Raw genomic sequence first — 23,203 nt, 5'->3', positions numbered from 1 at the left:
ATTACATTTACTTTAACTTTCAAAAGGTAATCAGTGTACCCCATAGTGTAACCAAATGTTTGGGAAAGGAATTAATACTCCAAACAGTTTGCCACAATGCAGGGAAGAAAAAAGTAAGAAAAGAAATTCAATAGGATGTAATTAGTATTAGACAAACAGTTACTATGCAATTTCTGAACCACAACATATAGCCATACTTCTCAACTGTCCAGATTTTTGCACAATGGCCAAAATTTTTGGCTCATATTTTTTGGTCTGTTCCTCATAAAATTTGTAGTTTTCTGTCAAATCATTGGGATGATCCGAGGACTGAAGTCACTAAATAATGACATACATTTGAGTTTGATTTAAAATTCTTCAGAAAATGTTAATCTAGTGACTTTCTAAGTTTATAAGAGCAATACTTAATAAACATTCCTATTTTTGGGGCCTTTGCCCCCCCCTCTCATTTTGTCGGCTTCGTTCTGATTCCTTGCACTGACAGGCATGTAAAGCACTGATCTAAAGTGAGCCATTTTAGGCTCAGTCCAGGGTAAACTGAAAGAATTAAAACAGAGTGAATAAAAAAAAAATGCAAAAAACATTATGCACGGTAACGATGACAAATAACTAAAACTGTGAGCAACTGATAAACGATAAAAAGAAAATAATATAATATTGCAAAAGAAAGAAGAAAGTAGGCAAAGGGATAATAGTGAATGGTTAAAGTAAGAAGGAAAGGGAAATGGAATGTTGAGAAAGTAAGGAAAAGAAGAAAAAAAGAAGAGATGCTTAAAGGAGAAAGAAAAATAAGTGGGAAAGGAAATAAAGGACGAGAAAGAATGAGTGAAAATCTTACCCTTATTTAACTTCCTAAGTGAGTAGAAAAATAAAAGTTAAGTAGAGACAAGAGAGAAGAGAGGTTATAATTACTGGAGAAGAGTCAAATGATTTTAGAGAAGTGGTGGCTTTTATTTTCTTTGCAGAGATGTTTTTTGATGTTTCTTCTGAATTCGTAAGGAATAGTCTCTTGCATGGGCCTAGGATGGAAGAGGTGAAATCACCAAATTTCTTTGAGGAGAGAGTAGTAGAGAGAGAATGAGCTAGAATTGACTTTCTTTTTCTTTCTATGAGAAGCAACCTGCAAGATAATTAAATTAGTTTAGAGTGGACAGGTGATCCGCTGTGGCGACCCCTAACCGGGAAAAGCCGAAAGAAAATGACGATTCAACAGTTTGAAAATAGGGTAGGAAGAAAAAAATACAGAGCAGTGATGTTCAGTTGTAAGAGCAAACAGGATAAAAAGACAAATTTTGTTAGCTACAGTTTGCAGTGAGGTATGATTTTTCTTTGAGACAGAGACTAAGTCAAGAATGTGTGATAACTGAGACACTAAAGGGGCACTATAGGATTTCTAACATCAGTTGCTTGCTAGAGTACTTTGTTAACATTTTAGTACTGTGTAAGTCATATGTTCACACAGAACCAAGGTTTTCGGAGAAGCTTGTTAGCATTCTTCAGGTTAGATTACACAAGCCTCAGTGGGGTGGGTTAGAGAAAATGCTAAGAGTTTACAACTGAAGTTTGTCCTTTTGCATTTTTCTTTCCCAACCCATGAGCAATTTTAGTCGGCCAGAGATGCTATCTAGTCATGTTCAAACTTACAGCTTCTGCAGCAGTGAAATTATGTCTACTTCAGTATGTACTTGTTTTTCTAAAACTGTGTGGTGTAATTATTCCAACCTATGCAATATTTTTTCATGCTTGTTGCTACATGTTTTTTTTTTCTTTCTCTGGTAATTATTTTAATATGGTCAGCATTAATGCTTTTTGTTAATGTGTACGTACTCATGCAGATACACACATTTGTAATCATGCAGAGTTTCAGAATTTCCATCATTCCTGGTAAACAAATGTTAAATAAATAAATAATTTCACACAACAGGATTAGTTTTAGACAGTTGAGTCTTGCAAACAAACCCAATGAACTGGAAATGTTCTAATTTTCTAGAATTCTTAAATGTTTTGTATCTTTTTTTCCTAATCTTTGTTAGATTTACACATAAGACAAAGGCAATCTTACATTTATATAAATGAAAACATACAAAATGATATCACTTTAGTTGCAAACAGTTTACATCACAGACACCATTGAAACTGTAGTTGTAAACATTATACATCACTTATAAACCATCCAGTCATTCAGTTAAGCATTATATGGCTCATTCAAAGCCTGCCTCAAACCTCGTTCCTGCTCTGCATACATTGTTCTCATATTCATAAAGGATGCGCACACCTCCAGACTGGTAGGCCAACATAACGCATCTGAGATACTTCAGGTGCAGCTAACGTTTTGTAAGACAGCGATTCAGGTCATAGCCTGCTATAGGTCCCCAACCATGTCCCAAGATTCACACTCCACATTCCTAAGCACCCTGGAGAATATTAGGGTCCAACCTAACACACTCATACTGGGTGACTTCAGTTACCCCTCCATTAACTGGGAAAACTACTTATGTACCAATACACTTGGCCAATGCTTTCTGGAATTCATTAATTCCAATGCGCTGGACCAGCTCGTTCTTACCCACACTAGAGGTAGCAACATCCTTGACATGGTCATTACTAACATGGGCGGCCGTTGCTCTTCATCAATAGTCAACTCATCCCTGGTTAGATTCGATTACAAGCTAATCACCTTGGAAATCCACATCCCTCCCGACAAAGGTAACCACCATGAAAAATAGTTGCATGACTGTCAAATCATACACAATGCACTGTACGAACACGTGCACAAATGCATGGATCTCGTCATAACCAATAGAACTAAGATGCTCTCCTCAAAAAAAGGAAGCCAATCTGGTGGTCCCTTGCCATAAACAAACTCTACAACAGAAGGAGGAAACTGATGCGGAATAAGGTGAAGTCCCAAGACTGGAAAAACTCCCTTATCAGCCTCAACAAAAGGTTGCGATCCCTCATCAAATCCTCTAAAGCTAGCTATGAAAACAGAATTGCAACAAATAGTAAAGACAACCACAAGGCTTTCCATAGTTATGTAAAGAATCTCCAATGCAATACCCAGATTTACTCTGAGCTACTGCACAATGGTACCTCCTATAACCAGCCAACAGATATTGCAAATATACTGGCGGACAGATTCACTGCTAACTTTACCCCCCCCCCCAAAAAAAAAAGGACCAATCACAATACCAGTAGTACCAAAAGCAACTGTTTAATGACTGGTAAAAACAATAAAACATTTCAGCAAGAATCAACCAGATGAGCCCTTTCGGGCTGTGCCCTTCATCAGAAAAAAAATTACCAGTCATTAAACAGTTGCTTTTAGTGTTGGTTGCTGCTATTTTTCTCTTTCTGTACGTAACTTGGTGTTGAGCAGCTATACCTTTAGTGAGGTTTTCTTTATATCTTTATATTTTGCTCCTGGACAATACCAGTAGATTGCCAGGCACCCAGTATTACTGCTGCACAGGTTAAAACAGCACTAAGGCCAAGAATACAGCCTCTATGGGACCTGACAGTATCCCTGGCTATGTTCTACATGAACTACAGAGTGAACTGCCACCTCACCTGTGTGCCTTGTTCAATCACAGCCTCACCTCAGGCTTTGTCCCTACCAAATGGTGCACTGCTACAGTCATCCCTCTCCACAAAGGAGGAATGACTACGGACCCCGGGAACTATCGCCCCATTAGCCTGATGAGTCTGATATGCAAAGCTATGGAATGCATCATCATGGACCTAATAAACAAGGATATAGGGAATCTCCAAACTCTGGATCCTACAGTTTGGTTTTGTGAAGGGTAGATCATGCCTGCTCAACTTGGTCGACTTCTTAGAGTCAGTCACCAGAGCTGTGGATAAAGGTAAGGTGGGTCATACAGCCTACTTTGATCTGGCCAAGGCCTTTGATACCATTTCCCACTCAGGAATCATAGAAAAACTTACTAAGCTAGGCATCAACCCCTATATCACTAGGTGGGTTGCAAACTGGCTCACAGATAGAACCCACAGTGTGAAAGTAGCCGACTCCAAGTCAGACTGCCGACCAGTCAGGAGTGGAGTCCCACAGGGTTCGGTCCTGGGTGCTCTCCTGTTTGGTATCTACTTATCTGAAGTCCAGGCCAACACAAAGGGACTCTGGCTGACAACGTTCGCAGATGACTGCAATTTGGGAGCTATTATTAACTCCCCAAGTGATGCTGATATCCTACAGAAAGACCTCAATGAGACCAACGACTGGTGTCAGAACCATAGCCTTAAGCTCTTCTTCTTCTTTCGGCTGCTCCCGTTAGGGGTCGCCACAGCGGAGCATCACTTTCCATTTCTTCCTGTCCTCTACATCTTGCTCTGTCACACCAATCACCTGCATGTCCTCTCACCATATCCATAAACCTTATTTTAGGCCTTCCTCTTTTCCTATTACCTGGCAGCTTCATCCTTAGCATCTTTTTCCCAATATACTCTGCATCCCTCCTCAGCACATGTCCAAACCAACGTAATCTTGCCTCTCTGGCTTTGTCTCCAAACCTTCCAACCTGGGCTGACCCTCCAATATACTTATTCCTAATCCTGTCCACCCTCGTCACACCCAGTGCAAATGATAACATCTTTAACTCTGTCACGTCCAACTCGGACTCCTGCCTTTTTGTCAGTGCCACTGTCTCCAACCCATATAACATAGCTGGTCTCACTACCCTCTTGTAGACATTCCCTTTCACTCTTACTGGTACTCGTCTGTCACAAATCACTCCTGACACTCTTCTCCACCCACTCCATCCTGCCTGTACTCTCTTCTTCACCTCTCTTCCACACTCACTATTACTCTGAACTGTTGATCCCAAGTATTTAAATGCCTCCACCTTCGTCACCTGTACTCCCTGCATCCTCACCATTCCTTTATCCTCCCTCTCATTCACACACACAAACTGTAACAATCCAGTTAAAAACTTCACTGCCACTTCACCTAAACACCTCCATGCTTCCACAGGTATGTCATCTGGACCAACAGCCTTTCCATTCTTCATCCTCTTCATAGCTATCCTTACTTTCTCCTAGCTAATCCACTGCACTTTATGATTCACTATCCGCACATCATCCAACCTTCTCTCCCTCTCATTCTCTTTATTCATCAGCCCCTCAAAGTACTCTTTCCATCTCCTCAACACACTCTCCTCGCTTGTGAGTACGTTTCCCTCATTATCCTTTATCACCCTTACCTGCTGCATATCTTTACTAGCTCGGCCCCTCTGTCTAGCCAATTGATACAGGTCCTTTTCTCCCTCCTTAGTGTCCAATCTTTCATACAACTCTTCATACACCTTAGCCACCTTTCTCTTTGCCATGCACCTCATCTCCTTATACTCCTGTCTACTTTCTTCATCTCTCTGACAATCCCACTTCTTCGCCAACCTTTTTCTCTGTAGACTCTCCTGTACTTCCTCATTCCACCACCAGGTCTCCTTGTCCTCCGTCCTCTTTTCAGATGTCACACCAAGCACCTTTAAAGCCATCTCCCTTACTAGCTCTGCTGCAGTTACCCAGCTATTCTGTAACTCTTCACTGCCACCCAGTGCCTGTCTTAACTCCCTGAACTCCACCTCACAATTACCCTTTTTCAATTTCCACCATTTGATCCTTGGCTGCCCTCACTACTCCTCCTGATCACCAATGTCATCCTACAAACCACCATCCTATGCTGCCTAACTGCACTTTCCCCTGCCTCCACTGTACAGTCTCCAATCTCCTTCAGACTGGCCCTTCTACATAAAATATAATCCACCTGTGTGCATTTCCCTCCACTTTTGTATGTCACCCTATGCTCCTCCATCTTGTTAAAATACGTATTCATCACAACCATGTCCATCCTTTTCGCAAAATCCACTACCATCTGACCTTCTGTATTCCTTTGCTTAACACCATACCTACCCATCACTTCCTCATCCCCTCTGTTCCCTTCACCAACATGCCCATTGAAATCTGCTGTAATCACCACTCTCTCACCCTTGGGTACAGTCACCACCACTTCATCCAACTCACTCCAAAATGTTTCTTTCTCATCCATCACACACCCAACTTGTGGAGCATATGCACGAACAGCATTCATTACACCATCAATTTCCAGCTTCATAAACATCACTCTATCAGGCACTCTTTTCACCTCCAAAACACTCTTGGCATACTGTTCCTTCAGGATAACCCCTACGCCATTTCTCCTCCCATCCACACCATGATAAAACAATTTGAACCAGTCTCCGATACACCTAGCCTTGCTCCCCTTCCATCTGGTCTCTTGCACACACAATATACCAGCCTTCCTTCTGTCCATCATATCAGCTAACTCTCTCCCTATACCAGTCATACTGCCAACAATCAAAGTTCCGAACCTCACTACCACAGTCCTAGCCTTTACCTGCCTTCGGGCATGCCTTCGGCCAACAGTAGCCCATTTTCCGCCAGCACCCTGTTGGCCAACAGTACTGGTGGCGGTCATTGTTAACCCAGGCCTCGACCAATCCGGTATGTATTTCTGTACTGTTGTCCGCATGTATGATTTGGCAAAATTTTATGCCGGATGCCCTTCCTGACGCAACCCTCCCCATTTATCTGGGCTTGGGATCGGCACAAAGAAATGCACTGGCTTATGCATTCCCAGTGGCTGGGTTCTCAATGCCAAAAAATGTGTCTTCATCCCCTTTGGGAAAAAACAGGTTCCCTTGAATTACCACATTAATGGTAGTCCACTGAAGACAGAAGGCATTATAAGAGATCTGGGAAGACAGGTTGACAGCAACTTTTTGACCACCACATTGCCACTGTGGTCAGAAGGCCCTTCTATGTGGCACATCTCATTACTACGGGTTTTGCATCCAGGAAGAAAGAGGTCATTGTCTCCCTCTACTCTTCCCTCATTAGGCCAATCATCGAGTACAATGCCCCCTTTGGCATGTACCTCACTAGACACCTGCAACAACTGGAGAGGCCGCAAAAGTACCTCACAAAAAGGATCCTACGCCTTAAACATTTGTCCTATATGTACAAACTCAAAAAACACCAACTATTCTCTATCTCATATCGCCTACTTAGAGGCAATCACTGCTTGACTTACAAAGCCATGTCTGACCCAGGTATGTTAAAAATGCTACATCTAAAGAAATCCCAATCCCTCCACACCACACGCTCCAGAGACCTCAACCTCATTACCACAATCAACAGAACATGCAGGAGGGGCAGGTTCATAACCCAGAGACTGCTCATGCTATGGAATAGACTTCCTATACATGTCAAGCAAAGCACCTCACTGTCCCTCTTCAAGAGGAATCTTGATGAGTGGTTGGGAAATGGAAAATTCACCTCGGGGATCACTCCAGTGGCTCTACTCGACAGAGGCACTAGGAACTAAGGTTGGGTGGCATGATGCCAGGGTAATCCTATGGGCGAGGCTTGTAAAGGCTCCAGGGCCATTAGCCTAGTACACACCTATGAACCTATGAACAATTCCCATTTTTTTCCTATGTAGCTTGCTCCTTCCCTTTTCTAAAGATCCCAATTCCAGTTGTTTTCTCTGTTAAAGTTGGTCTAGACGTTGATTTCCATTTTTTTGTAATTTTTTTTTTTTTGGCAGCCACCATAATTAGACTCAAGCAAGGCTTTTTTGATTCAGAGGTTCATAGGTAGGTACTAGGCTATTGGCCCTAGGGCCTATATAAGCCTAGCCAAAAGGTACCCTGGCTTTCACCACCCAAGAAAATTATTTTCCTGTGTCACTGTCGAGCACAGCCACAGAGGTGATCCCTGGGGTGAATTTCCTATCTCCCATCCAATCATCAAGATTTTTCTTGAAGAGTGCTAATGAGGAGCTTTGTTTGATATAGATAGGTAGTTTGTTCCAGAGTATGGGAAGTCTCTGGGACAGGAATCTATCCCTCCAGCTTGTTCTGTTTATTGTGGTGACAAGGTTTAGGTCCCTAGAGCGTGTAGCTCGTAGGGATTGGGATTTCTTTAAGTGGAGCATGTCTAAAAGCTCTGGGTTTGACATAGCTTTGTGTGTTAGGCAGAGATCGCCTCTGAGTAGGTGATATGCGATGGAGTAAAGCAGCAGTTTTTTGAGACGGTCTGCGTAGGGCATCTGTTTGAGGCCAGTAATCCTCTTTGTGAGGTATTTCTGCGGCCTTTCCAGTTGTTGTATATGTCTTGTGAGGTACATACCAAAAGGGGCATTGTACTCTATAATGGGTCTAATGAGTGACGAGTAGAGGGGAATAATGACCTCTTTTTTCCTGGATGAGAAACCTTTTGTGATGAAGTGTGCCACATAGAAGGATTTCCTGACTACTGTGGCAATATGATTATCAAAGGAGAGACTACTGTCCACCTGTGTCCCAAGGTCTCTTATCACACTTTCAGTGTTAAGCAGACTACTGCATACGTGGTAGTTCATGGGTACAGAGCTTTTACCAAAAGGGATGACAATGCACCTTTTGGCATTGAGCTTGAGGTCATGGCTTTGACACCAGGCATCTGTCTCAGCGAGGCCCTTTTGTAGGATGTCCACATCTTTTGGAGTTTTGATTATGGCTCCTAGTTTGCAGTCATCTGCGAACTTCATTAGCCAAAGACCTTCTGTGTTAGCCTGTCCTTCAGAGAAGTAGATACCAAACAGGAGAGGACCCAGGACTGAACCCTGTGGTACTCCACTTGTCACTGGTCTGAAGTTGGATTTGGAGTCTGCTACTTTCACAGTGTGGGTTCTGTCACTGAGCCAGTTGGCAACCCATCTTGTGACATAAGGATTTATACCTAGTTTAGTGAGTTTATCTATACTTCCAGAGTGGGGGATGGCGTTGAAAGCCTTGGCGAGATCTAGATAGGCTGTGTGAACCACCTTACCCTCATCTACGGCTTTGGTGACTGCTTCAAAGAAGTCTATCAGGTTTAGGAGGCATGATCTGCCTTTTACAAACCCGAACTGGGTGGGGTCCTGAGTTTGGAGATTACCAATGTCATCGTTTATAAGTTCCATGATGATATGTTCCCTAGTCTTGCAGACCAGGCTCGTTAGGCTAATGGGGCAGTAGTTTCCGGGTCCGTGGTGGCTCCCCCTTTGTGGAGTGGGATAACCGGTGCTGTGCACCATTCAGTGGGCACATAGCCTGAGGTGATGCTATGATTGAACATGGTGCTTAGGTGGGGTGCCAGTTTGTTCTGTAGTTCATGTAGAACACAGCCTGGGATGCTGTCAGGTCCCACGGATGCTGTGTTCCTGGCTTTGGATAGTGTGTTTTTCACCTGTGCAGCCGTGATTACAGGAACTTTGCATTCTTTTGGTATAGAGATTGGCCCTTTAGGGGTTGACAGGGGGGTAAAGTTAGCACTGAACCTATCTGCCAGGATGTAGGAAATATCAGTTGGTTCTGTATATTTAGTGCAATTGTGCTGTAACTCAGAGCAAATCTGAGTGTTGCCATTGAGATTCTTGACATAGTTATAGAATGCTTTGTAGTTGTCAGTGGCGATTTTGTTTTCGTAACTAGCTTTGGAGGATTTTATGAGGGATCTCAGCTTTTTAGTGAGGCTGACCAGGGAGCTTCTCCAATCATGGGATTTTACAACAGTTTCTTTTTTCTGTTGTAGAGTTTGTTTATGGCAGGGGATCACCAGATTAGCTTCCTTTTTTTGGAGGATAGCATCTTGGTTCTGTTAGGGATTGCACGAGCCATGCACTCATGTAAGCGCTTATAAAGTGCATTTGTGTAGGATTCAGCAGTCATACCTCTATTGTCCGTCAGCATGGTGTCATGAAGTTTGCCACTTCTGTCTTAAGAAGTGTGAAGTTGGCTTTGGAAAAATTTTTTACTGTGGTTTCAATAATGGGGGTGGGGGGGAGGGATGTGGATGTCTAGGGTGATTAGCTTGTGGTCAGATCTGACCAACGAGGAATTGACCTCTGGTGTGGAACACCAGTTGCCCATGTTGGTAATAACCAGGTCTAGGATATTGCTACCCCTAGGATATTGCTGCCTCTGATAGGGGTGTGGATAAGTTGATCCAAGGCATAGGAATTTATGAATACCAGAAAACGTTGAGCACAAGGATTGGTACATGAGTAGTTTTCCCAGTTAATGGTGGGGTAGTTGAAATCCACCATTATTAGGGTGTTAGGCTGTACCCTAATATTTTCCAGTGTATCAAGAAATTAGGAGTGGGAATCCTGGGGCATGGTGGGGAATCTGTAACAAACTACAACTTGGATTGCGGTCTTGCCCAGAGTTAGTTTCACTTGGATAATCTCGGATGCATTATGCTGAGCAACTAACCTGGAGGTGTGGATATCCTTAATGAATATGGACACGCCTCCGCCTTTAGTGTTTCGGTCCAGGTTAGGTGGCCGAAAGGTGTGGTATGAATTATAGCCTGGTAATACAGGGGTACTTTCTGGAGCTTTGAACCAGGTCTCTGTCACTGCACAGATATCGATGTTCTCCACTTTAAGGAGTACCTCGAGTGAGTGCATTTTGAGGGTTAGACTTTTAGCATTGAGTAGCAATACCCTCAGATTCTTCTTGTTTGTACCTGTTACGGTGGTGAATTTGTCATTTGAACCATGCCTAAAAAAGGCACTACAGGGGTGGCTAGAGCCTTAGCCAGTATCCGGAATCCCAGGGGGCGACAGGTGCAGGCCATCTCTGGCAAAGCATTGTGGTTTGTCGATCATGTCATCCCAGGCAGACGGATACTGGATCCCCTTAGAATGACACCAGAAGCTTAGCCAATTGTTGAAGTCAATAATTTTGTCCTTGTACTGTGGTATCATTCTGGGTGATGGCAGGATGCTACTCAGGGCTAGGGTCATACCTGCCTGGGCTACAAGATCGGACAGCTCCTCCATGTCCCTTTTCATGTAGTCCAGGGAGGTATGTCTCAGGTCATTCACACCAACATGGACAATGACAGAATCATATTTGTACTTGTTGTGGAGTGACCTGAGTGCATGCGTTAAGTGGAGGATCCTGGCACCCGATAGGCAGCTGACAGTAACTTTCTCCTTGTTTAGCCTGGTGAGTGGAACATTAGTGTGCCTGACTATAGAGATTATTTATTTTATTATTATTTATTTTATTTTACATTTGTTTTATTTTACATTTGTTAACCGGGGGGTGTCTGACTGAGCCGAAAAGGCCCTTTTTCAGCAGAGGCCCGGGGAGAAAAGCTCCACAAAGAAAAATTACAGGCACATTTAGTTATTTAGACATGATCAGTATACACACAAATTACAGGAGACATGTTTTTACAGTGGTATGCGGCACATAAACAGCTACAGTGGAGAGAACAAACAAAAAAATATTAATTTTAAAAATAAAGGTAATTAATAGATTTGTGGTGTACAGCTGAAATTTGGAACATAGGTAGAATACATACATAGTATACAGGTACAGTACATACATTGTAGATTAGCCAGTGTTTGTGAGTAAGACTGGAAACTATTATCAAGTGCTCTAGATTTTGTATGTATGTGTTATCCGCTTTCACTAGCCTGGGGAGCAGTCATGGCACTGCCAACTTTCCTTGCGATGTTGCCTGATGATGTCTTTAAAGGAGGCTTTGGATGATGTGTTTTGAATGCTTGTAGGGACAGAGTTCCATTTTTTATCCACTGAACTACTATATAGTGCATCTCCAAAGCTATTGTAACTGCTGGTGACTTCTAGTAGTAGTTTGATTGATGATCTATGAGGCCTTTTGGCTGAGTGATGTTGTACTAGGTTTTTGAGGGAAGGACACTTATTGTGGAGATAATAGAATGACAGAGGCAGAGCTGATTGTAGGTTAGGAGGTTGGGCAGTTCAAGCCCGTGGAGCTGTCTCAAAGCAGTACAGTGATGAGTTCTATATGAGCAATTTGCAGCAAAGCGGGCAATTCTGTTATAGCAGGCTTCCATTTTGCTTAGTTCAGTTTTGTTGAGATTAGTCAGAATGGGAGATGCATAGTGTAGGGTGGATAGAAGTTGGGAGCGAGCAATGGCTGATCTTGTGTTGTTGGTAAGAAATGGTTTGATACGGTAGAGCGACCCCAGTTTGGCATGTACATTTTTAATAGTTAAGCTGAGATGACTATCAAATTTTAGGTGGGAGTCTATGGTTATTCCCAACAGCTTAGCCTGTGCCACTGGAGCAACTGGAGTAGCATTAATGGAGTAGATAGTGAATTGACTGTTAGTGTTTTTGTTAGAACTGGTTATAATCATAAGCTGAGTTTTCTTTGGATTGGGGATAAGTTGGGCTTTGGTAAGGTAGTTTTCAACGTCAGAGAATGCTAGTCGTGTTGTTTGCAGGACGGTGGCATTATGTAGCATCACTTAAAAAAAAATCATCTCCCCAGCAGTCAAATCAACCTGCTCACCCACCCATCATCTCCCCAGTCAATTCAACCTGCTCACCCACCCATCATCTCTGATAGAGTGGTCTGCAGGGAATCCCCAAGGACTGACAGCTGATCACATCTCCAAAAACTAAGTTCCTATCTACCTCTTACTTGCCCATCGCACCTCCAACATTTGCAATTCACCTGAGGAAATATTTTTTGGAGTCTACTTGGGGTATGAAATTACACAAGTAAACATTTCCAGGTAAAGATCCTAAATCTTATAGACTGTTGCATATTTGGAAGATATACATATATCCCCCGTTGTCTCTTTGTAAAATGCTTATCCAGTCTCTCTTCCCAACCCTTTCGAAGGTCATCTGATTGATTCTTATAATTTATTTACTGGGAAAGTTCAACTTGGTACGAGCCGATTTTCAGCGGAGGACCATAGAGAAACGCTCTAGACCCATGTCTTTGAACGGGGAGAAAACCGAAACACTGGAGAAAGCCCACACGAACGCAGAGACTATATGCAGACCCCGCACAGAACGGCTTCCAGCCGAGAATCGATCTAGAGAGCCTCTTGCTGTGAGGCGACAACGCTAACCACCACGCCAATGCGCTGTCCATAATTATCATTCAGTATTATCTTTTTGATAAAAATGTCAGGCAACTGTGAAAGTGAATCTCATCACTGTACTAAGAGTATTTTAAGCATTAGCTAATGCGTACCTCTAAAAGTGTACTTCATTACGAGGAACGTACCTCATTTGAGGTCATAAAAAGTTCATGTCCTCGAAGTTCCACATTGAAAGGGTCTGTCACATTCAGTGTTATGATTTTTTAAATCAGTATCCGTGGAAAATAGAAAAGAATCATATTAATTAAAAATATTGGTATAACAAAACCAGCATATTTTGATCACCATATGGCCTTCCTAGTTGAAGGGGTTAGTAAACCGTTTGTTAAGCGTTCCACGTTATGAAGTCTAGTGTTCCTCATTTTGGAAAAGGGAGGTTGGTTGAAAAGTTGAACTATGGCTAATGTCTTACCTTTCATAACAAAGCAAGATGGCAGGAAACGCACAGCTTTTACATCACCTATTTACAGCGTTTAGGGATAGGCTCGCCTCAAAAATACTATACTGCTGGACAGTAACGGAACGTTATCTAAAGACTTGGCGTGGGGCTAGCACCTCAAACTGTCGAACACTTACAGAATTCACTGCAAAACATTGTTTCTTAAACTACTAACAATATTCCTCTGCTTAGAGGACTGCATTCTCCGATTTACAAAACTATCTGCTGCGCAAACAAGAACACATTTTCTTTAGTTTATCTGCGTGACGCAGAAATCTACGACTTAGTATTATGACGTTACAAGTTTCCCTGACTTGCGTGAGAGCGAGACTTTCTTATTTGTTTTTTTTTTTTTTTTTTTTTTTGTTACAGTTTCGAAGAATTTCTTTTAAGGCCTTTCCTCAAAGGTACGGTCTGTCAACTTAATCGTTTTATTTCAGATTACTTTAAGAAATGATTAATGCATCACCGTTACACATTTCAAAGAGCTGTAAGTTCGGGTAATCATTAGATATTACTTTGACTTTTCTATCTTAAACAGCATCCCGTACACAGAATGGTATTATAGGAATTGTAGTTTTGTGAAAGATAGTACCTTTTTTTTTCAAAACAAAGAATCTTAGAAGAACACTACAGTTCCCAGAACACATTGCGCGGAAGACGCTGAAAGGGGCATGGAACCACCTTTCTACGGGCCATACACACCATGGATATACTGGTTAGTGAACTTGTGTAGAGGCTGCAATCTGTACAGGTGTTCAGCTTACTACGTTAATTCTTAATAAGTGTCAACGGCGGCTGATATTTTAATGGCAGTTAAAAATTAGCGTCCATGTGTACGTGGGCAGTAGATACACTTCAAAAGAAGCAAAACCTTATGGACTTATTTGAATGGAGTAAAGCTTTTGTATGGTTATTGTGTTTTGGAAACAGTTTTCACACAAACATTACTATGTAGAAAGCATAGAAAGATAATTCAGGACACTGTACGCACATTGTTCTAAAGCAAGGATGTTTGGTGTTATTGCATCTGTACCCATAGCTTTTCAGTTTAAACAGAAAAAAAACAGCTTGTTGGGATCAGTGGAGTGGATGGGGGGTCCAACTGAATTATTTTCCTAGCCTGATAAAACAGGCGTTTTTTGAAGAAAGTTTGCCACCAGTGAAGCCCGGTAACCTCTCTTTTTTAAAGCACACGCAGCGGCTGCTACCGTCTTCAAATGGCAAAACATCAGTCACTGGTTAATGGAGCATCATACAGACATAAAGTACATGTTACTGCAGCTGTTAATCATAAGATGTTTTAACATATAGACATTTACTGGGTATGCAAGTACTTGGCTGGGAAGAAGACTCCATGGAGGTGGTATTGAGCTGCGGCGGGTTCCTTAATCCTTACCACTATAATTTCTCCTAACCAGTCGGCATAAGAGAAGTCTTCTAGTTTAAAGGCGACCAACCAGAAGGTACTGCTGGTTTCGAGCATGCTTGTAAGCCTCACATTCAAACTGCGATGTTGTTAAATGGCAGCTATAGGCAGAAGTTAGGAAGTATGTGTTTCATCATCCCTTGATCGTGTGTGCTTTAATGACAGGATAGCACTGTAAGCTGTTAGTTATGTTTTTTATTTGTTTCATTCATTCGTGTCTTGATCTGCATATCCTGGGGAGGCTCGTGCTGGTGGCAAGCTGAGGAGAAATGCACAACTTCCTACCTCCTTTAGCAGTTTCCAGATCATTCTATGGAATCCCAGAATGTACACAGGCAAGTTGAGATGTTGTATATCTAGCATGTCATGGGTCTGGCTCCAGACTGGTATTCCTTCACTGGAGTTATCGAAACCACCTTAACGTACTCCTTTGAAAATAAGGAAACAGGGACTGCATTCTGAGAGCCTCCCCATAGCTGCTCTCCTCACTTTGCTATGGAGAGCAAAAGAATGCAGTTTCTGCAGTATGTAGAGCCGTGTCCTGACAGTTGTCACCTGAAGTTGAATGGTTATCCTGGGTGAGGATGGGATCACAGTCTGACTGGTACATTGAGATTTTTGCCTTTGATTCAGTTCTTGCTTCTCCGCCACTGTGCTGCTGCTACACCCATATCCTGGGAAATCTCCTAGTCCCCTGTATATATAACCACGGTTATAATTTGTTCTACTTGAAAAATGTCATAAAATTGGCTTTATTTTTCAGTCAAGGCTACTTATCAGGATAACTCTCCATCACTATTACCCTATACACTGCATCTCTGTCAGTATTACCCTATTTTTCCTCAAGACTTTTCTCTCCATTAGACTAACATTACCCCAAATGAGTGCCTTCTTTGACTATTTCTGCAGTCAGTGACAGAATATGTTGTAATCGATTCCATTTTGGTTTTATTGGCCAAATGCATTATCACAGACTGATATGTAGGGTCCTTTATTAGTATTGGTAAAATGTGGCTGAATTAATTGCTGTAGTACAGAACTTAAATGTAGGGTCTCCTTCCTCACTGTCACACTGTCTCAACTGTAAGTGCCAGGTTTCCTGTTATTTATGGTTGTGCTACTGACCGTTGTTAACTGTTCACATTGACAAAGTTTACTCCTGTGGGTGAAAAATTGTTCACATGCTTCAACAGATTTCATAAAAAGGTAGAATAGTGTTCAGGGACTGAGAAATTTATTATACTGGGAAGGGAGAGAAATACAAAATTAATGCTTTCTTTATGTGTGATACGTTGTGGGGAGGGGATGTGGTTATAAGGAAGAAAAATAATATGTAATGAGAAAATTCTAATGTTTGCATGTTGCTGTTTTTAAAACACCTGTGTAGCTACAATTGTCGGTAGTGCACAATATGATATTCATGCAATCATGGAGAAATAGAGTGAAAAAAAATTACAGACTTAAAATATTTTGTTGCCATTTGACCACATATTCATCCATCCATTTTCAATCCCTTTTCCCATTTTTGTACATTTTTGGTCGGGTGTCACTTCAGAAGTGTCAATCATCTCGAGCCAAGGTTTACACCACTAGGTGGCTAGCCCTGCAATTTGACCACATATATTTAAGAAAAAAATGCTGTACTTCTAGTAGTAGCTAGATTTTAATTGCTTATAAAGAAACTGTGATTATTGACTTCTCAACTAAACACATCTTTCTTGTAGTCTATGTAATTTTTATGAACTTGAGGTTTGATTGTAGTAATTGTAGTAATGGAGTTTGTATTATTGGAACTTTTTGGTTCATTAGGGTGCTTTACTGTGTTGTTTCATGTGTTTTGGTCGTGAATTAATACAAATGTAATAATTTTCATTTTAAGCTTACCTGGTTCAAGAGGCAGGGCCTCACTTTTCAGAAAACAAAACTGATTGAGGTCTAGATTAGTTAAGTTGCCTGTATTTGCATAAATGCGTTCTGCTATATTAATTTCCATAGCTTTACATATAAAGGCAGTGAGACTGATGGTCTATAATTGCCTGGTACTGTAGAGTGGCCACTCTTGTGTAGGAGAGTCACACTGACCGTTCTAGCGTCATGCACAAACCTTGTGACTAGGCTGAGGTTAGAAGATTTAAGTGTAGTGCAGGCTTGGCATTAATGAGATTGCAGTCTGGTATGATCTTTGTCACTGCTGAAGTAGCCTATGTCCTACCAGGGACATAACACCCGGCCAGTTTGCCGAAGTTCTAACACCCTCATTCTTACTCACTCTGGCTACTGATTGGCTGCACCCTTTTTTGAGGTAAAGTATATCAGCAACCAGAGTGAGGTAAATCTTCAGAATTTTACTGCCATCTTGAGAAGGATCTGTCTCTGGCTGCAGAGGAACAGCTGTTGGTCAGAAGATTTTTTTGCCTAAGAAAACTCCCATTTGGGGACACATGCCTCTCAAAATGTATCTTTTCTGATCTACCTTGTCATGTATAAAAATGTTGTTCTTCTTTTGGCTTTTCCTGGTTAGGGGTCGCCACAGCGGAAATCCGGTCTGCTAATGATTGGCAGTAGATTTTTACGGTGCCGAGGTGCCAGCCCGACACCTATCCTTCAACAATGGCATGCCCATTCACGCATGTCTTTGGAACGCCAGTCGACCGTGGGGAGGACATGCAGACTCCGCACAGAAGGCAGTCCAACTGATAATTGAGTGGGAGAACCTCTTGCTGTGAGGCAATAACGCTACTGCTGCACCACTGTGGCTTCTTGTCAAAAATACTGGATTTTATTAGGGAAGGGTTTTTGTTTTACCTGCTTCTGTACTATTTTTTTGGTTTATTTTGTAATTTTATGTTGGAAAACTGATTTTTATGAAAATATTACGTATGTTGGCTGTACTTTTGCAGTTGAGATGTCCGTTTCTCATCTGTTACTGTTTTTAATGCAATTAGATTCCCCCCTCCTTTTCTTGGGTAATAAATGTTCTGTGGTATTCCTGACTAAAAGTTTAAGGTTTGGTAATACAATTTCAGTCTACTGCTTGTGTTTACTAGTTTGGGGTCTTTTGTTATTTCTTATTTCTGGGATAGGAAGTGTGCTGTTGTACTTGATACTTAAAAGTTACTGAGCTTACTGTACTGCAAGTCAAGTTTCCTTTTTAACTACAGCATGGGTAATATTCCTGCTCTCGCTTCACCCATTCCGCGTGTACCAAAAAAGAACAAGTAAAATTATTGCCTCATCCTGCAGTTAGTGAGTCTGGCGTGGCCAGAGATAGCTCCACAGACCAGTTATTTAATGCCGTGACTCCCTTTGATATAGCTGTAATGGCCACTATGGACCAGGGGTTAGACATGGCCTCTGGGACTGTTCCAGTGCCTGTTACAGGTATGGGAGAACTAAACAGTTTAGGTACAGGACTGTCTGGGGGAAGGAGACCAATTGCCAGGGATAGTAGGCTGTCCCTTGACCACTCTCTCAGTAGAGAAATGTCTAGAAAAAAGAAGTAAAAACTTAGTTCTAGGGCAGACAGTCAGACTGTTCTTGTATAAAGTCAGATGTTGTATATCTTTTACCAAGAATGTTTTGCAGTCAATCAATTTTAGGGCTGTTTGCCTTTTCACAGTTCTAGTGCAGGTGTGGCCAGAGAACAGTTTGTGTTTTCAGAATGAGGATGCTGACAGAGACAGGGTGATTCTCCTCAGGAATACATTGATGAAAACTCTTGACACTTTAGATAGTAAACCTGAAGTAAATCCTAGACAAGTTTTCATTTACAGTCTTGCAAAATTCTGGGATGTTTTTTTTTTTTTTTGCTTGGGAGCAGTCAGTGGCTACTCCAGAACATGGCAGAATTTGTAATTTTATTAGAGGATGAGGGTTCCTGATTCCATACCTATTTTTCCTGTTTTGTCAGCTTTAGAAGACACTTTAAAGCTGCCTGCAAGGCTGCTGACTCACTGGCTACAGTTTCAAAGAAGTCTGATAAGCAGTGTAGAATCTGTTCAGATAAGTAATGCGTTTATTCTCAACTGTCAGATGACCTTGCAATCACTCCAGCAGCAAAAGCTAACACAAAATTGTTAAGGAGAGCAAGTGGTTAGACAAACAAGGTAAGATACTGTTTTTTTTTTTTTTTTTTTACTACAGTAGCTGTTGGGGTCTTAAATTGTCAGAGTTATATGTGAAATTTTGTTAAAATGTCCTTACAGTTGTTTGGAAGAATTTGTTGTTTCATTGTCTCCATAAGGCGGCTCATATTTGAATCAGATTGTTTCTAACTTGAATTGAGTGTCTAAACATGCTCTGAAAAGTGTGTATGATTTTTGCTGACTGTGTCTGGAGCTGCTTCTTCTTTGGTGTGAAGATTCTGCTTCTTTGGTGTGAAGATTTGTTTGGTTTCATAATTAGAATTTTTCTGATGGTTTTAAGTCTGAAATTCTTAATTCGCCACAAAATCCTGATCTGATGTTTGGGCCCGTGGCTGCACAGATCATTAAATAATGTGCAAAAAGAGGTAAATTGATGTATGGGGGCTTCTAGGATTTTTCAGGTACGTGGTTGTATCCTAATAAGGTTGTTTATCAAGCCTTTAGTGAGTATAATAAACAGAAATCCCAGCCTAACAACAAACAGGCCCCCAACAGAAAATGGCAGTATAACTCTCTTCTAAACTAAATGAAATAAGTAACTTTTCCAAAAAGAGTCAAGTACCAGTTGATGAATGACTGCGCCAGGAATCTGATCGCCTCACCTACACCTCGTGACCCTCTACCTCTTTCACAGCGAGTGGCCCTCAGCCAGGGATCAGATGGTTTCAGACAGATGGGTGTTGAAGGTGACTCTGAAAGGATTCACTTGGCAGTGGGTGGACTTTCCTTCTTTCGGGGTAATTCCCCCCTCCACTAAACCAGGCAGACCTGATTCTACTTGTGCTATCACATGTGTTAGAAGCAGGGATCAAAGGCTTTTATTCCATGATATATTGCGTCCAAAGAAGAAATGCACTTGAAGACCTGTGTTAGATCTGTCTTTTCAACTTTTGTGTGGAACTTTCAAAATTCAGAATTGGGTAAGCAACTGACTTAAGGAATTTTTTTTTTATTTATGAGAGCTGAGACATAGGATCTGAATTACATAGTCATATGTTTTATGTTTCATCTAACTGAAATTTTGCACGCTAATTGGAATTGAAGCTATCTGTGCTGATTCTCAGAGTAAAACTGAAAATTGAATTAGAATTTTCTGTTAATTGTTAGAATACTGCGAATAGCTGACTGTGTTTTATATTTCACCCATAGGACAGTTTCTTGATCCTTTGAGTTAATCTTTTCGTCCTAGCAGTCAACAGCTACAATTTCTAATGATAGCTCTATTCCATTAATGTTTTTCTGATATGCTGTACCAGCTTGATATTTTACAAGTATCCTCTCTTTTTCATCCAGGTGCTTATTAGAATAGCATTGACTTGTTTAAACCCCTTGTGTCTTCTCAAACATTTTATCCCCTAGTTTTTCTTACAGCCAGCCCATAAGTGTTTTTTTTGGCGTTCTCCCCTATCAGTGGATACACCCCTCAAGAAACACTTCTCCTGCTCGGGCTTTTCTATCTGTAAATTTAAACAGCGTCTCCAGCCTGATTTCATCGCTGTAGAAGCCTAGCATATGTGCTTAATTCATCTCACTGCTGAAGCACTGCAATAAATATAGTCTACCTCCTTCATTCCTCAAATTAGCTGCTGAATCAGTTGCCTACCCTGTATGTATGTGTGTGTGTGTGTGTGTGTGTGTGTGTGTGTGTGTGTGTATGTGTATATATATATATATATATATATATATATATATATATATATATATATATATCTACATATATATATATATATACATATATATATATATATATATCTATATATATATATATATATATATATACATACATATATATATATATCTATATATATATATATATATATATATATATATATATATATATATAAAACAGATCTATCCTAGAATCTACCGTTTGACGTGTGGAAATCCTTTTTCACTATTCCTCTACATAAAAGGTGGAAACTCCACTGACCCTGCTAACTACCGACCCATTGCTATTCTTTCCCCCTTTTTTTTAAATCTTAGAAAAATGCATTCATACACAGCTTCTCAGTCACCTACACCAGCACAATCTACTCACTCCTACCCAACATGGCTTTTGTCCTGAACACAGTACAACTACCGCCCTCCTCTCTTTTACTCACACTATCGCTGAGGCCTTCGACAACAATAAACTCATATCCTGTCTCTTCTTTGACCTTTCCAAAGCTTTTGATACAGTCTCACATCACATCTAAACTTGCCAATCACAACCTATCTCACACCTCACTATCTTGGTTCTCTAGCTACCAGTCTGGTAGGCAGCAATCTGTTAGATGGGTCTCATCCTCCTCACCTTTTGCTTCCTGTCCCAAATAGAGTACCTCTAGGCTCCATCCTGGGTCCCCTTCTGTTTAATGTCTTCATCAATGATCTCTTCACATCATGCAAAAAATCTTCCCTCATTCAATACCTTGACGATTCTGCACTCATATCTGTCTCAAATAGTCTCTCTGATCTCCATACCCTAACCCAACAGGCATTTCTATCAACCGAAAAATGGCTATCCAACAACCTACTTATCCTTAACCCAAAAAAGACAAAACTCTTCCTCGCCTGTTCTCTTACTCAGCATAAAACCACCTTTGCTATAAGGTCTTCAAACAAAATCTTCCAACCTGATACCCACACAAAACCCCTTGGAGTCATTATTGATGAACTAAAATTTAACCTGCACATACTCCACTGTATAAAAAAACACTTCAAAAACTGGGCCTACTGAATAAAACATTTCCAATGCCTAACTCTAGACTCACCCTAGCACAGACACTCCTCCTTCTCTCCTATATGCCGCTCCTGTTCTCACCAGTATTCAAGCCACAACACTGAGCAAACTCGCCATAAAATTGCTAGATTCATAACTAACTCTCAGTACAATGCACATCACTGTATTTCACTAAATTCTCTCCAATGGCTAGATCTCCCCCAACTACTGCAGCTAGCTCAATTTCAAATGTTACACTATATTCTCTACAAACCGACACTCTGTCCATATCTTGCATCCCTGATCTCTACCTATACCCCATCTCGTACCCTCCGTACTTCAAATCAGCAGCTATTGGATATCTACCAACCTAAAAAAACTGTTGGCAAACTACTCTGTAAACACACTGTTGCCCGTGCTTGGAACAAGCTTCCCTTACACATACGTTCCATCTCCCACTCCTCTCACTAAAAACTTACCTTCTCAAGTCCAAGACCTGCCTCTGCTGCCATGACCCAACCTAACCTTCTTGCACCCTTTCTCATACCTAGGTACCTCATTTCCCTTCTTTCTTTCTCTTCCTGTAGGGTGACATACACCACTTTGTTTCTCATGAAGATGATGCAAAAATATTTTCTTTATATATTCTCTCTCTGTATATATACTTGTGTTCTTTTTTGATTATTTTGTTTCTACTCTGTACTTTTGCTGTATAACCAATTAAAAAAAATTCTCTAGTTTGTATATTATAGCCATATGAAGTTAATCATTTTATATTGTGACGTACTTTTACTGTGTATTTAATTGGAGCTTTTCTCCTTGGGTCTCCTCTGAAAATGGGCCCCATGCCCAGCAGGACCAACGCGGTTAACAAATGTCAATAAATTAAATAAATATGTAAGACCTAACTAAATTTAATTCTGTTGGTTGTCAAAAAAACAATTGTTAGAAAAGTCTAAACTGCCTGTTTATAAAGTTGTGAATGTTATAAAAGAAATTAGAGAACCACAAAAGGGCTCCTTGGCAAAGGGAAGGAACATGTTACAGAAAATTGCATGTAAATTCTCAGAACAATATATGTAGAATAGTGTTCAGGAGGAGTAGGGTTTAAGAGGAGGCAAGAATTCAGACATCTGTGTAATGTTGGACTGATGATCGTTACAAATAAAGAAAATGTATGTGATGTATAATGTTTGCAAATTGAAAAAACATGTTAATTTGTATTTTCTTTTCTGTTAATATGTGCCTGCTTATGTCTTAAGTGATAATTAGTAAAGGTGTTAAAAAGAAAATTCTAAGCCTCATGGCATCCGTGATCCTTATCATACCACTCAACAGATTACACACAAAATAGCCAGTGGTACCAAAAATTCTTTGTTCTGGCACTTGCACCCCTTGAACTTTAAGGTTTCTGTGCTAGTTTTTTGAGGTGAGAACTGCAGTGGTGGAGGGATCAAATCCAGGATTCCATCCTCTTCCAAACCCA

Source organism: Protopterus annectens, chromosome 1.part2 (assembly GCF_019279795.1).
Source record: "Protopterus annectens isolate FY-2018-M chromosome 1.part2, PAN1.0, whole genome shotgun sequence".
In the NCBI taxonomy this organism is placed as follows: Eukaryota; Metazoa; Chordata; order Ceratodontiformes; family Protopteridae; genus Protopterus; species Protopterus annectens.
This window is presented reverse-complemented; position numbering follows the sequence as displayed.